The sequence below is a fragment of the Vigna angularis genome, chromosome 11, assembly GCF_016808095.1.
Source record: "Vigna angularis cultivar LongXiaoDou No.4 chromosome 11, ASM1680809v1, whole genome shotgun sequence".
NCBI classification, from domain to species: Eukaryota; Viridiplantae; Streptophyta; class Magnoliopsida; order Fabales; family Fabaceae; genus Vigna; species Vigna angularis.
Window position 1 is genome coordinate 21,272,187 of NC_068980.1, and position 18,502 is coordinate 21,290,688.

Genomic DNA, 18,502 nt, shown 5'->3' on the forward strand with positions numbered 1-18,502 from the left:
AAAGTAATTTGAAGAAAATGATGGAACATTGAGACAGAAACATATATCTCATCCTCCAAATTCTTGAAGATAAAAATTATATATATATATATATATATATATATATATATATATATATATATATATATATATATATATATAATATTATAACCTATTGAATGATTATGTTTTTTTATTCTCTTATCCAAATTGAGAATGTATTGTTGCTGGTCTGATACATAATCCATCTGGCAAAGCAGAAGAGAATATCCTAACTATACTCTTATAAAAAATAATAAAAATTAATTTAAGATATTTTTAGAACAGTGGAGCTATATTGATTATATATATATATATATATATATATATATATGTGTGTGTGTGTGTATGTATTATTTTATTTTTTGTCTTCTTTGTTTGTAAAAGTTATAGAATAAAACTTCTGTAAAATAATTCTCTTCATGAATGATGACGATGGGACGTCGTGCGCTGGACACTCATATTCACACGTCGTCTACTTACGAACATGAAGATAATCATTATTTTAATTATATTATTAGTTAATTATTTTTTAAATATTTATAACATCGCAAAATAAACACTTCATGTCAATGACATAATTATAAAAATATAAAAATTTGTTATTGGTTTTTTTATTTCAAAGAAAAGGCCAGCTGGAATGTGATAAAACCTTGCTGTCAAATAGTGCCACGTGGTGGACAGCGACGCGTCCAGCATTCCACATGGGATTTCAGTCTCACCTTCTGCGGGCTTCGTGCCGCTTTTGCTTACTACGATGTGTGGAGTAACAGAGGATAAAAACTTTCGGAAACTGCATTCAGAAAACACAAACACGAAAACTATATAAATATGTACCCATCTAACAGGTCTAGTTTAAAAACTAAAAAAGTAGTACCACTCAGATTTGGAAGAGCTTTTCATAAAAAATTATTATAGAAAAATAAAATAAAAAATCAATATATTGTAGCAAGTCTGTGTTATAATTTCTTTAAACATTTATTTTCAACCTATGCAACTAATTATAGTTTATAAGAAGTTAATTCCTTTTACCTTTTTTTAGACTTTTCTAAAAAAATCAACTAGTTTATATTTAAATAAGTGAAATAATTTTAAAGTAAAATTAATTTAAAAATAAGATTTAGATAAATTATACGAACAAATTTTCTTGATTAATTTATGAAAAAACTGATTTTATTTTTCTTTTCGTGTTTTTCTTATTTGCATGCTCTAAATATTAGTTATTTAAAATCCAACATCATCGAACTGTAATTAAATTCCTTTTTATTACCATTTTGAATTTTATGATTTGTGTTTTGTTCTTTGCATGCTTTTCAGATTTTTTTTTTAATTTTTCAGTTCATTAAGTTTTTAACAGAATAATAACGTGTTCAAAAACTTAAACAAGGTCAAAATCATGTTCATTTTTGTAAAATTCTAACAAATTTTCATTTTTTTATATATGTATCATTCCGCTAAAATTATTATTGATCCGTAAAATTTAAAAATTTTATAAACTGTAAGAAAGAAAGTTACAAAACAATAATAGTTAAATGGTAAAATTTGTAATTACATGTAAACGTTAAATAATATACATTAAAAATTAAAGAAATATACAATGTTGTAAGTTGGAACATGTGAGTTAATTCATACCACCATGGATTCAGGTTGGTTTGGATTAAAAAAAATTTAAAATTTCGATAAGGTCAATTTTGGACTTAAGGTCAATTTTGGACTTAGCTCATTAAGAAGTCGGTTCACCTGGATTAAACCCATGGTGAGCTATGACTTATCAACCTATTTAATTTTTTTAATAAGTATTTTTTTGTTGAGTTAGTCATTTACAAAATATTAAAATGGAAGCTTACATGAAATTATTTTTGTATTTAATAATTAGGTAACATGAAAAGTTCATAATTTTATACTTAGTAACTCAATTTTATGCAAAAACAAATTTGAGTCACGATAAAGCTACTAAAAATTTTGCTAAAAAGATTTTTGTGTTAATGAAATCTTATGTTTGATTGATCATAAATATAATTTAAGATCCTTCTCCTTTAATCTACTAAACTATGATAGACCGAGTTGGATTCAAATTTTTTCGGCTTGCTAATAAGTTAATTGGGTTGGATTGACTTACTAAATAACTAACACATGGTGGGTAGAGCCGGATTAGGCTGAGTAACTCGTTTTGACAACACTGGAAATAAAATATCTTTACTTTGTGTTATGTAACATTATTTTTTTTCTTCTTTTTAGTTAAATTTGTCACAAATAACACCATTTTTTCTCTTATTTTTGAAAATTTATGATTTAAAAAAAATTACTATTGAACTTAAAAAATGTTAAAATTAATGTTTATTCCAGATATTATTGGATAAACAATCGAAAACCTTTTCATTTTTTGTATAAAAAATATTTCAAAAAAATGTTGTGTTCACAATTGTTTAAAAGTTAAATCAAACAATATATAACTAATAATTAAATAATTAATTTCTTTTACATTCATATTTCTTTATTAAGAAATGTGTCGCACATATATATTATATAATTTGTTCCAATCGCAAGTCTAATAAACTTATGAGGATCGATTAGTGTATTCTTGAAGTACTATCTGTTTTGAAGCATGAAACTTCATTATGATTTTGTCTTAAAAAATACATCGAAGGATGGAAGAAATAATGAATATTTAAATTGCCTTTAGCCTCAACTCTTAAATGATATAAAGTTATTGGGTATGATATGAAATAAGTTCTTCAATCGAGGTTTAAGAAAAATGATTTTTCATCCCTAATAAAGGGCTTAAGGATCGACGATTCGTCTTAGAACCTCGTTATCGCCACGGTGGACACCAAATGTTCTTATAGGGATCTTAATGATACTCTTGAATTTGAAACACAAGGAAAAACTCACCTTAAAAGACTCTCTTACGCTAAAGTCATTAAAAGAGTTTGAATTTATATATAAATAAATATGAGAGAATATGTATAAGATTAAGTGAATATCATATTTATAGGATTAATATAGGTCATGAAGCTATGTTGTAATACTAAAATAATATTTATCTTACATAATAATAACATCAAAGTGATACTTTACCATAAATAATAACATAATATCAAACTGAAAAAACTAACATTAATATATGAATATTCTCTTAATAGACGTATTTTGAACTGTTAAAAAATGAAGAGACTTAATGAACTTTATTGGAATATACTCTTTAGTATATTTATTGAGTCAGATAGATAAGATAATTTACCTAAAAAGTACAATATCAATGTATTGTGGCATGGTATTACACTAAATTAAAAAAAAAAAGGTTAATTGACATTGAAGTTACTTATGAGAGAAGTGAGGAAGTAGAAAAGGATATAAGTGGGGTTGTGAGAATGATAAGAATGATGAATGGATGATTATGAAGTGAAGAAGAGAAATTAAGAGCCAATGAAAGAAGGGCACACTACATTCCAATCTTTGTTGCTTCTTGGTTGCTCAGAAGTGGAAACATCATAATGGCATTGACAAAGACCTTTCTGTTTTTTTCTCTCTTAATCTCATTTTCTCATACTGTCCCTAACATATATATTCACTTCAATCAAAGACACTACACTCACACAACCCATTTGTACAAAGTTTGGCCATTCTCATTTTCGTGTGGGTTTGGTTTGTCATCACCAATTTCTTGGTTCTTCTTTTCAAGTCAAAATTTTCATCAATTCTAGATAAGAACTTTCCCGAAACATGGTATCCACCATCTTTGCATTTCATATGTTGACTTGGGCATTAATGTTATCTATAATCTTGAAGATACTTAGGAGAAATTTTGTTTAGGTTTTTAAATCAAGGAATGTATAATCTTATATGTACTCGAGTTAAATCTCACATAAAACAAATTATTCACCGTATAAAGTATTTTACTATAATTATGTTACACATAATGTATTTTAGTAGATACATAAAAAATTCTACTGAATTACATTTATTTTGTAAAAAAATATTCAGAATTTTGGAGTATTTTAGACGAAAAATGAAATACTTGATTTGATTAGATTAATAGACAATGATCATGCACAATTATCTAAATGGTAGGAAAAATATACATGACACGGTCTTTTAAAAGGTAATTAATTGTTATTTTGTCTCGTATGCCAAGTCATATACCGCTGAAGAATTTCAAGCAACTAAAAGCTACTACAATCTTGTATAACTTCAATCAAATTGTCAAAAAAGTTTGATCCTAGACAAAATAAAAAACAAAAATATTTATGTGCAAATTTTTATTTCTTAAGAGATTTTTGTAAAAATTATTAATTTTTTTCTGATATTTTATTGTATACAAAAAATAATTTATATATAAATATGCATTTTATTTTTTATGTTGTAACATATTTTTTGCATATTATATTAACTTAACCGAAGAGTTTCTTCTTCTACAATTAATTATTTGGTTATGAAAAAAATTATTTTTCTAATATACTTAACGAATTCCTACTTAATTAATCACTTACCTTTGTATTTATTAGCCATGATGCTGTAAAAATAAGACAGTCTCTGGATTAATTAAGTATTCAAAATCACTTTCAAGTCATGTATAATACTTAAATATGTTTGTTTTCAAAGAAATATGTAAATTGATTTTAAGATTTAAAGCATTTAAAATTTCATTTTGAAATTAAAGCTATATATTATTACAATATATAAAATTGTTATATGTTCTTTCTAAAGATTATATCTATTGTGGTTGTTATAAACTTTTAAAAATTACATACTGTGTTTTGGATCATACCCATATGTATATATATATATATATGTATATATATATATATATATATATATATGTATATATATATATATATGTATATGTATATATATATGTATATGTATATATGTATATGTATATATATATATATATATATGTATATGTATATATATATATATGTATATGTATATATATATATATATGTATATATATATATATGTATATATGTATGTATATATATATAATATCCCAAAAATACAGTGTACAACCATATAATAGAATGATCACATATAATAATATTACAGCTCAGTTCTTACACTAAAGTAGAGCGAACGCAAGTTTACGGTCAAAAGGTCTTACAGGAAAATTTACAAACTTAAACTGTACAGGAGTACAAGTCTGACCAAACGGTTATAACATAACAAGCACCGAACGGTCGTTCAAAACAAAAGGGGAGGTGATCGAACGACCACCTTAAAACAACTAAACTATTGACCGAACGTACTACTATTCGGTCTTCACTTCAACCTCGACCAAGTTCTCTTCTTCCAGCGCATCTTCCAACAACTCGTCTCCTTCTGCTCACATCCACATAGATGATCATTGCAATGACAAGACGAACGTACAAAACAAGACAAGACAGGAAACACAGGGTAAGCTTATGTAATTTAATTCATGTATAAACATACATTTCACACAATCAATCACACAAGATAGATTTCATCATACTTTTCACATAAGGCCTAATACTAGACTGACTGTCCGGACTGTTTGAAATATGTGTAGCTACAGGCGTTCATGCACCCAGGTGATGTAGTAACTGGAATACTCTCATCAGCTGCCACCCGAGGTTAGTCCTATTTGTCCAAAGTACCCCTAAGGACTAGAACCTCCTGCCGTTCCCACACATGACCTACCCTCCTCTACGTGAGGACGAGTACTCACGGAACATCAGGATGAACCGCCAGCATTAGCATGCCCACAGTCATACTTTACCAATTCCAATATTCATCCATGAGTCGTTCCTCCCCGGAACGCTCGTTCAAAATCCAAACATTTCAATCCACATCACATTCTCTTCATATTTCATTCATAATCATTCTCAATTTCATCTTTCATTATCAATCATCTCAATTTCTTCTTTGTTCAAAGGTTATTAAGGACACCAAACATCGAACGTTAAATGCTAACTCACAACGAGAACTAACACTTGGAGCGAGACCGAGGGATCTCCAGTTCCATAATAGATTAAGACCGAGAGGATTACTATCGGTTTGAGAAAGAAACCGAGTTCAATCATATAAACATGAACGACTAGAACGAACGATCGTTACTTAAAAGGAGAGCCAATTAGATGAACTGACTCTTGCGAGTTCTAACCGAACACCGAAAAGACCAGGTCAAGTACTAAGGCTCTAGGCCGAAATCAATAACTACGGACACTTCAAAGAAAAATACTTAGAAGAATTCACATGAAGAAACCCAATGCTTATGAGTACTTAGCTTATTTGAGTTTAGCATCAATAAAATCGAATGCCAGTCAATGACCGAACACGAAAAAAAGAAAACTCTATTGAAGTTGGATGAACGCTATTTTCATCAAGATATATTATAAAAGGAATGAGACGAGCGCTTGGTGTAAGACCAAGCACTACTCAGAACGATCACTTGGTGTAAGACCAAGCACCATTCAGACGATCGCTTGGTGTAAGACCAAGCACCATTCAGACGATCGCTTGGTGTAAGACCAAACACCACTCAGACGATCGCTTGGTGTAAGACCAAGCACCATTCAGACGATCGCTTGGTGTAAGACCAAACACCACTCAGACGATCGCTTGGTGTAAGACCAAGCACCATTCAGACGATCGCTTGGTGTAAGACCAAGCACCATTCAGACGATCGCTTGGTGTAAGACCAAGCACCACTCAGAACGATCGCTTGGTGTAAGACCAAGCACCATTCAGAACGATCGCTCATGCACAGTATTTCGAAAAGAAGATGATCGTCCTCATCTAAGATTCTTCCCAAATGAAAGAATCCAAGTCTAACCAAATTTACTATGAAATACCAAACGGTCGATGACCATTCGGTAATGAGGTACTCTTTCATATAGAAATTTCATACTATAATCATTTATCTCAATTAAATTTCTCAACATATATCTTCATACTTTCATATATTAATATCATAGTCCATTTTCATACTTCATACAATCCATGTCATAGAAATTCCATATATTTCATAAATCAGAACATAGCACAATCATATTTCATTTCCACTCATTAAATAAACGAACGTTCATGCAATCCAAGCATATCAACCATCATGCATCCTATTCATTCAGTCAACTAACGAACGTTCATACAGCATAGTAAACATACAAATTAAATTAAATAAGTTTCCCTTACCTTATAAAGTGAACGATCGTCCTAGAGATAGAATACGGTTTGTCTGACTACAAATCCTTCTACTCTCAACGCTCAACAACTCTTCGAACTAAACCAAACAACAGACCAAAAATGGTTCAGAAAGAAACTATGAACTCATGCAACCAGAACTTGGTTTGCATGTACCAGATAACGAACGGCTAACTAGAAAAGAACTTACCAGTTCAGAACTCGAAACTGATCGGTTCAAACTAAAGCTCTGGACGCCGGAAGTGCTTCTACGGTGTCTGAATGATGATCGGAGAAGAGAAAAGGTGAGATTTGGTAGAAAGAAGGGAGAGCTTTTAGAGAGAAGGAGGAGAAATAAGAATTTCAGAGTTTTGGGGAAGAAGATGCATGCAGAGAGTGTGGCGTAAACTTTCCAAAAACTCAGTTTTGCTTAAAACGAACGTCCGCTCATCTGCCGACACCTGCCTTCCACTATCTGATTTTCGGATCCTCTTCGCTTGACACCTGGCGTCCGTCATCTGAGTGTCGAGCCCCTTTCTTGACACGTGAACTCCACTAAAACGAGTCCTGAGTGTGTTTTAAATGGGTTCTGACATTCCCCCTAACTACAAAAATTTTCGTCCTCGAAAATTGATACGTACTTGAGAACAGATGGGGATACAAGTCCTTCATGGCATCTTCCACCTCTCATGTAGAATCGTCAGTCTTCTCGTCCCACACCACTCTCACCAACCGGATGGCTTTCCTCTTGTAGTATTTAGTGCGACTATCTTCAACACGAACTGGTTGCATCTCTAACGTTCGGTCTTGACAAAGACGAACGTCTTCTAACTCCAGTACATGAGAAGGGTCTGCTATGTACTTCCGAAGTTGAGAAACGTGGAAGACTGGACGAAGGTTGGATAGTTGAGGAGGCAAGGATAACTCGTACGCCCCTGGTCCAATTCTTCTTAGAATTTGATAAGCCCAACAAACTTGGGAGAAAACTTCTTAGGACGAACGACTCTGCCCACTCCGGTAGTTGGATTCAGTCTAAGAAAGACATGATCTCCTATCCCTAAACAACTTAATTAAACTGATAGGTTTCCTCTAAGGTACTTAGGTAGACTCTACATATTGTTGACCGGTTGCAACTCGACTAAACGGTTATACACGAAGAAAGAAATGAATGGTGACATTTAGATAAAGAGGTAATGATTCTGAAAGGTGAACCTAACGCTAACATAAATGCCGAACGAAAAAAAAAATTACTATTATAAAGAGTCACAAGTCTTTCAAGAAGAAAATAATTACTATGGGAGTTTGTTACTATTGGATTCGAGTGTGAAACAGAGAAACAGAAGAAACCAGAAAAATAGAGGAGAGAAAACACAGAGAGGAATAATCTGAATATTACGGGATTGAATTATTGTTGAAAACCAAAACAAGCTAATATATATACATATATACATATATATATATATACATATATATATATATATATACATATATATATATATACATATATATATATATATATATATATACATATATATATATATACATATATATATATATATATATACATATATATATACATATACATATATATATATATATAGCCAATCCAAGTAAAGGACAGAAATAACGAACGCCCTAGAAGATAAAAGAACAGAACGTTCGTTCATAACCAACGCTCAGAAGGAAGAGAAGGTTTGGCCATGAATGATCAGACAAAAACCGAACAATTAACCACAAGAGACTAAATGAATAAAATTAAAAGCTGAGTCTAACTGACATTTACTGTTTTGAGGAAGAGAGTATAGGTAATTCCCGAGTGATTGAAGGAGAGTATCAAATATCTTAGGTTTAGGCAGAGAATGGATTTCTTGGTTCTTGGAGAAAACGAGACTTCATTTCTGAACACTAATTGATTCAAAGCAGACGTTCGTACAGATATTCGAACGTCTGAATCGTTCTATTCATCTGGTCGTTTCCTCTATGAGGATAACTGAACAAATCTTCAATTGGTTGACCAAGTCCCTCTCCAATGGTTGTCGAAATTCAAAAGTAAAGTAAGGATCTTCGTTTGAATTGCTACTACGACACCTCCAGCAACTGAACTACCTCTTTACCGTAGATTTGGACCAATCTTTAACATTGACATCTTAACTGATAACCACCACGCTTCTGCTGCGCCACTCTGACTCATCCTTCTTCTTTACTAGCAAAACTGGCATATACTAAATCAAAACTACTTCATCTAATCCTTAAAAATTTGATTCTACAATTCCACTAACTCTATTGAAGCCATCCCATAAGACTACTAATACTGCTCAGCACCTTGCACTAAATAAAAAGAGACGCAATCCTCATGTTGAAGATATAACTCAAAGAACCTCTTTAAGAAACACGTCCCAATGCCCCTCATTGTCGTTCTATATACACTATTTGCTGCCTAATGGTCTACACCACTAAAAACCGAGCGCGTTACACACTAACTACTTGGAATGACTTCCAAGTGAGGCAACGTCAGAAAGTAACACGCTCACTACATTATTACTGAACATCCAACTTAAAGGTTAGATATCCAAACTAACCCAATTGCTGGTGTTTGACACCACCAGATCAAACAGCTTCCTTCTCACAATAATTAAACAACGCACAACAAGGCATTCCATATAATAAACAAGTGCCGGTGAGAAGTGTACCTGAGCTCGTTGCTTCAGCGCCCGTTAAGACATATACACGACCAGCTGCTTGCGCTCGACCGCTTCTCCCTTGATGAACTCTTCCAGCGTTCGGTGGTCTCATGACCTCTCTTCCTCCCATGTTGCACTCGTTCTCCACATGTCCGCTCCTCCTGCAGCGAGTGCAATATTTTGTTCCCACCAATTTAGGACACGACGATCGGTAGTGTGGTCCTCCACACTTAAAACATTTTACGGTCCCTTGTTGTCCAGACTGACCGGCAGACACCAAAGATTGTGACTGAGACCCACCAGAAGTAGATGGTAACACTGGACGAGCGTAAGGCGTCCTCCTTGGATTAGTATTGTTCCTTGAAGATATGGGTCCTCTTATTGCCTGTTGTTGTTGCTTCTTATGCTGTTCCACTTCTGTCACGTTCTTCTATAATATTTTAGCCCTATCTACCTCATCAGGAAGACACTTCTCATTGAACTTAGCTGGATGATGTTGGAGGAAACTCTCCAAACTTCACTCGGTCCGATGATTCCTAGAGGAAGTGGACGCTCCGGTAGTATTCCTAGTGATTTCTATGATCTCCATCAAATGTCTTTGGGTCGCTTCAGAGTTGGCACGTGCAGCTTCCAAACTCTGTAAAGCGATCGTAATCTGTTGCACTAAGGCATCGTTCTGCTGTTGAAGCGCTTCTACTACTGATTCCAAAAGTCTTGTGTTGTCGGATGCATCACGATCGACAGGTTGAGGAGGAGGTCTTGGTGCCATTAGTTCTCTGAGAAGCAGAGAAAACAATCATTAGTTAAATTCAAGGAGTTTGAATCACTCATCAAACGAACGTTGAGCACACAGCACAAGCATAGTATGCTCATAACCTATAGTGTTCCTTAAGGAACAAAACTGTTCTAATACCACTAATGTAACATCCCAAAAATACAGTGTACAATCATATAATAGAATGATCACATATAATAATATTACAGCTCAGTTCTTACACTAAAGTAGAGCGAACGCAAGTTTACAGCCAAAAGGCCTTACAGGAAAAGTTACAAACTTAAACTGTACAGGAGTACAAGTCTGACCAAACGGTTATAACATAACAAGCACCGAACGGTCGTTCAAAACAAAAAGGGAGGTGATCGAACGACCACCTTAAAACAACTAAACTATTGACCGAACGTACTACTATTCGGTCTTCACTTCAACCTCGACCAGGTTCTCTTCTTCCAGTGCATCTTCCAACAGCTCGTCTCCTTCTGCTCACATCCACACGGATGATCATTGCAATGACAAGACGAACGTACAAAAAAAGACAAGACAGGAAACACAGGGTAAGCTTATGTAATTTAATTCATGTATAAACATACATTTTACACAATCAATCACACAAGATAGATTTCATCATACTTTTCACATAAGGCCTAATACTAGACTGACTGTCCGGACTGTATGAAATATGTGTAGCTACAGGCGTTCATGCACCCAGGTGATGTAGTAACTGGAATACTCTCATCAGCTGCCACCCGAGGTTAGTCCTATTTGTCCAAAGTACCCCTAAGGACTAGAACCTCCTGCCGTTCCCACACATGACCTACCCTCCTCTACGTGAGGACGAGTACTCACGGAACATCAGGATGAACCGCCAGCATTAGCATGCCCACAGTCATACTTTACCAATTCCAATATTCATCCATGAGTCGTTCCTCCCCGGAACGCTCGTTCAAAATCCAAACATTTCAATCCAAATCACATTCTCTTCATATTTCATTCATAATCATTCTCAATTTCATCTTTCATTATCAATCATCTCAATTTCTTCTTTGTTCAAAGGTTATTAAGGACACCAAACATCGAACGTTAAATGCTAACTCACAACGAGAACTAACACTTGGAGCGAGACCGAGGGATCTCCAGTTCCATAATAGATTAAGACCGAGAGGATTACTATCGATTTGAGAAAGAAACCGAGTTCAATCATATAAACATGAACGACTAGAACGAACGATCGTTACTTAAAAGGAGAGCCAATTAGATGAACTGACTCTTGCGAGTTCTAACCGAACACCGAAAAGACCAGGTCAAGTACTAAGGCTCTAGGCCGAAATCAATAACTACGGACACTTCAAAGAAAAATACTTAGAAGAATTCACATGAAGAAACCGAATGCTTATGAGTACTTAGCTTATTTGAGTTTAGCATCAATAAAATCGAATGCCAGTCAATGACCGAACACGAAAAAAAGAAAACTCTATTGAAGTTGGATGAACGCTATTTTCATCAAGATATATTATAAAAGGAATGAGACGAACGCTTGGTGTAAGACCAAGCACTACTCAGAACGATCACTTGGTGTAAGACCAAGCACCATTCAGACGATCGCTTGGTGTAAGACCAAGCACCATTCAGACGATCGCTTGGTGTAAGACCAAACATCACTCAGACGATCGCTTGGTGTAAGACCAAGCACCATTCAGACGATCGCTTGGTGTAAGACCAAACACCACTCAGACGATCGCTTGGTGTAAGACCAAGCACCATTCAGACGATCGCTTGGTGTAAAACCAAGCACCACTCAGAACGATCGCTTGGTGTAAGACCAAGCACCACTCATAACGATCGCTCATGCATAGTATTTCGAAAAGAAGACGATCGTCCTCATCTAAGATTCTTCCCAAATGAAAGAATCCAAGTCTAACCAAATTTACTATGAAATACCAAACGGTCGATGACCATTCGGTAATGAGGTACTCTTTCATATAGAAATTTCATACTATAATCATTTATCTCAATTAAATTTCTCAACATATATCTTCATACTTTCATATATTAATATCATAGTCCATTTTCATACTTTATACAATCCATATCATAGAAATTCCATATATTTCATACATCAGAACATAGCACAATCATATTTCATTTCCACTCATTAAATAAACGAACGTTCATGCAATCCAAGCATATCAACCATCATGCATCCTATTCATTCAGTCAACTAACGAACGTTCATACAGCACAGTAAACATACAAATTAAATTAAATAAGTTTCCCTTACCTTATAAAGTGAACGATCGTCCTAGAGATAGAATACGGTTTGTCTGACTACAAATCCTTCTACTCTCAACGCTCAACAACTCTTCGAACTAAACCAAACAACAGACCAAAAATGGTTCAGAAAGAAACTATGAACTCATGCAACCAGAACTTGGTTTGCATGTACCAGATAACGAACGGCTAACTAGAAAAGAACTTACCAGTTCAGAACTCGAAACTGATCGGTTCAAACTGAAGCTCTGGACGCCGGAAGTGCTTCTACGGTGTCTGAATGATGATCGGAGAAGAGAAAAGGTGAGATTTGGTAGAGAGAAGGGAGAGCTTTTAGAGAGAAGGAGGAGAAATAAGAATTTCAGAGTTTTGGGGAAGAAGATGCATGTAGAGAGTGTGACGTAAACTTTCCAAAAACTCAGTTTTGCTTAAAACGAACGTCTGCTCATCTGCCGACACCTGCCTTCCACTATCTGATTTTCGGATCTTCGTCGCTTGACACCTGGCGTCCGTCATCTGAGTGTCGAGCCCCCTTCTTGACACGTGAACTCCACTAAAACGAGTCCTCTGAGTGCGTTTTAAATGGGTTCTGACAAAATATATATATATATATATATATATATATATATATATATATATATATATATATATATATATATATATATATATATATATATACCAAAACCTTATTTTAATATAAAATTAAACTTCGAATACTTTGGGTTTGTTTCATGCGTGTTTGTAAACATTACGCAAACATTTGTCACTGTTCTTCATTTTTAATAAGACATGTGAGAGCGTGACCATGCGTGATGAAATGATTATGATTATTTTTGGAGTTACATAAAATATCAAACAATTAGAATAATCATACTTTAATAAACTCATTCACAAAAAAGATAGAGATAAATTAATATATGTTGTCCTGACTTATCTATTTGTATCATATGTTATTCTTAAACTCATCCGAATGTATTTACATGTTTAAAATAATATAACTTCTTATTAACAAATAAAGCATCATACAAATTTTTCATAATATATAATATCTGATTGAGTAGTTGATATTAAATTTATTTATAAAAGTGCCAACCTTTGTTAATCATCTTACAGATTTATGAGATAAAGATGCTGATGATAGCAAATATTTTTTATCTCCGGATAAGTTTATTAACATCTTATTAGTCTAATTTTATATATTTTTTTATTTATTTATTTTAGAAAAACATAATTGTATTATACATGTAATTTATTTGTATAAAAAACATAATTTGATTTACTATATTGATTAGTTTTATGTAAAAATTTATTTAATGCATAAAATATAACCACTTTAAGAAATAATTTACACTAAAAAGACTTCAAGACGATTGACTTTGTTATAATATGAATGAAAAAGAAAGATATACAGGTCATGAATTTATATTTTTTATTAATAAAAACCGATGTATTAATAACGAAAATTTACCCTAAAAGATTTTTTGTGACTTATTTGCATATTATTAATGCTTTAATAAAAAAATAAATATTGTTTTGAGTCTAATTTCAAGTTCAATACAAAGAAAGCGTGCACATGTATGCAAAAATATCTGATTTCAATCGTCAAATGCATGAACAAGCTAAACAGTTGTCATGGATACATCATAGTACAAATTATTTCCTAATCTTTTTTTTTAAATATCATGAAAGAATCATACATCATCATCATCCTCTATAATAATTTTATATACTTTTGTTGAATCTCCTTGATTATCATAATCTTATCAGAGCCATGAATCTTCTTAAACTTGATTTTCATTAATCATTTCAATATCAATTAGTTAAGGCATTAGTTAGAGCATATTAACCTATTTGGTGTAATCTCAATTTCTAGAAAGATGTTACCAATTTAGTTTTCTATCATGTTAAGTTGTTATCATTACTTTAATAGTTATATTCACAAGATGAAGAAGAATAGTTAGTCAAAAAAAAAAATTCTTTTTTTTTACTAAAATTTTCCCATATTTTCTCATGTTAGTTGGCAACTTCTTTGACAAGTTAAAAACACTAATCCAAGTGATATAATTATGTCCTAAAACAAAAGCTTCTTCCATGGCTTTGTAATTGTCTAATTCATCAAATTACATATAAAACCTACAAATGACAAAATGTGTTGTTTTTTAAGAAAATAAAAATCAAGAATTGATTGTCACTTCTTAACTACACCATTTGGACAAAAACAAATTGATTAATTATATTATATTAGTGATTTATTTCTTTGATTAATTATATTAGATTATTGGGTGGTTGTGTATTATTTCTAACTACTTAACTTTAACAACTCCATAATATTGTCATTTTTAGGCGAAAGTGGGTGTATTATTAGTTGTCTATATGTTCACAACTTCATACATTTGGTTTATGGTTCCAACTACCAAAGCAACATATAAATTAAATTTATAATATTCCAAATAAAAAAGATAGAAATGTGTGTAATCTGGTTATTAATTATCTGGTTTTAGCAATATGATTAAATATTTTCTTTTTCGCAATGAAATAAAGTGTTTTTGTTTTGCTTGTATACTAAGAAATGAAATAGTGGACCTGACTTAAGGAATGTGATATAGAAAGTACAGAAGTTGAATAATGACAGAGAAGAGAGTGGTTTAGTTAATCAGCATTATTATAGTTATCTTCATTTTGAAGTTGGAAGATAGGTTTATTAGGTGATAGTTTTTTTTATTTTATTTTATTATTTTTGGAAACTTAAATAATTGGAGCATAAAATGAGTTGAACATAGGAAGAGGTAGTTAATTTGTCAAAATCACATGAGAGTGGCTTGTTTAGGAACTATGCATCACTGAAAAAAAGGAGAATGTGTCTTTTTAAATAATGGCAATAATTAATGGGTTCGAGATAAGTTAATGTTGAAATTTGCTTTAATAGAAAGGGTTGTTGGTTCTTGAAACTCACCAATAATTTTTATCACGAGAGAGGCAAAATTAATTTACCCAACAAGTTTAATTGAAATTAAATGGTTATTATTCCACATTGATTATTGCTAATCCACATATTATATTGTCATGATGTTGTTTTAATTTTCTATTTGAATTGTCAAAATTTTATTTTTATCATATTTTATTTCTATTTATGTGTGATTTCTAAAGTGCAATATATTTAAATTGTAATTTTATCACTCATAATCTTGCTTTTGAAAATTTGAAAGAGAATTAAAATACTACTTTTGCCCTTTGTATTAACTCATATCGTAGAGGATAATTTGTTGTTTATTAGCATTATTTTCAATTTCTGAATTTTTTATTTTAGCATTTGAATCTGCATTAAATAATGAAAAATCTGTCCTTTTGTAGTCATACTTGTAAAATGGTAATTTTTTTCAGTGAAATTAAAATTTTCGATTGAAATTAAATACCTTTTCACAATGTTTCGAATCAAACTTTTTGGTGGTTAAAAATGTTATTTCAAGTGATTTTCTGCATTGAAAAAATGTCAAACCAAAAGGGTATTTAAAAAAAATAAAAAAAATTATGAAAGTTAATTAATATTTTAATTGTTTGTAAAATCAAACCTTAAACGTGAAGAGGAAGCAGTTTTTAGTTGGTTTTAAGTAAGATCGAAGTAAATAATGTGTGTCATATGTTGTGCAAGAACAGCAATCCCCAAATGATATATCTAAAAAGCAAAATTTGAAGCATATTGCAAGTTCTGACATGTTTAGCAAATTGATTATAATAACAAGAGGATTACTTTTCCATAGAGATCTACGCGAATTTGTTCTAAATGTTTGGGGGAAATGATGCATGTGAATGGATTTTTCTCCCTTCTTCTTCTTCTTCTCTTTGATCAGAATAATCAATGTTGCAAAGGTTTGTACCTTTTGAGATTCCCTTGGAGTTAGGTTAAATTAAATAATGTTGATTTGGGTAGGGATGAATCATTGGAATCCAAGGCATTGAACATTAATGTGAGGAAAATAGTGTTCGTTCATAAGTGAAATAGGGCATTGCATCATCAAACTTATCCAAAACCCATGTGTCATTGTGTGCCCAACTTTGAGGACAATCAATCAATTGCAAGCTCCTGATCGTACATTTCAACTTGTGTTCATCAGGAAATGCTGCTAATCATGGACTTGTTTGTATTATTCTGATAACTAGAGAAGCCACAAAGTGGGTCACCATAAACACTTTTCTACACCATATAAAGCTCACCATGTGTTTGTGAAAAATACCAAATAGCTTCATTATTCAATTCAACCTTTCAAAATAGCAAAACTTTTTGTAAAGTCAAGATTACACCTTATTTAAATTGAGAATCTAAGTTTCAAACTGAGTAAAGATAAAAAAATTAGTACCATATTAGATAAAATACTCACAATAGGATTTCTCATTTGAGGTGAATATCTTACTACTCATGTCAAAAACTTTTTGGTGCATGTGAGTATATACAATATACCTCGAATGAGGACTCTCTAGCAACTAATTGAATGGCCACTGTAGCTTTTATAGGAAGAAACAAAACATATAGAGAATGATGTTGTCCAAAGGGTGACCCATTGAAGGGCAAGAACTTGGTGATTGTGGGAATGAGGATGAAGAATTGGGTTGGCAAAGAGGATAAGGAGAAAGAGTTGATCCAATGCATTATAACAAACCAAAGTGGGAATGCTTCGAATTCAGCAAGCACGGCTATGAAGGACCATTTCTAACATGTGAGCATTGTCCCTCACCCATGTGCATTAATTCATTCCTCTTTAGACGTTCATTCACATGACCAATGCTACTTCTACAATAAATTTCAACAACATTTTATACAAAAGGGTAAGGGGTCAGAACAAAATTAAACAAAACAAGAATATATCTATTATAATGTAGGGTTGTAATAGAGATAAACAAAACATTGTATTGTAAAACATGTATATATAATATAACTTGACTTCTTACAATCAATCTTGCCTTCCTCCTAAAGCATTCAACTTGTTCATGGTGAAGGCGTATTAGAATAGTAAATTATTGGTACTAAATGATTTCAGCTTTTGATTGAAATCCTCAAAATTGTTTAAACCAATCATGTGGGATTCTTTTTCTTTGTTTGGGTGGATAATCAATTTCATAATTTGTATTGCTCAAGACATTAATAAAAGTTTATGTATGCAGGTTGTCCTTTCTTTACCATTCCATTAACAAAAATTTATTTTGCAATTGAGATTTATATTTACTTTTAGGATTAAATAATTTATGTACGTTCAAAATTATCTTAATTGAGATTAGTATCTCTACAATTAATTTATATTGAAATTAGTATCTTAAAAAAGTTTATGTTTCTCATATTAAACTTTTAATCATTAGTTGTAAATTTGGTTATGATAGTAATTTTATTATTATTGAAGTAATAGTTGACATGTAATTATCGTACACTTTATACTAAATTGCATATCTATATATGGATGTTGTTTTTATTGACAAAACAACAATAGGCTCATTACTTCACATGCCTCATCTTAACCATTGGCCAAAAAACATAATGACCATATGGATTGCAGCTTTTAAAATTCAACTACCAAAGAACAATTAGACTTTCTCCTTTATTTCCGAATATAGCACCAGATCATTACAA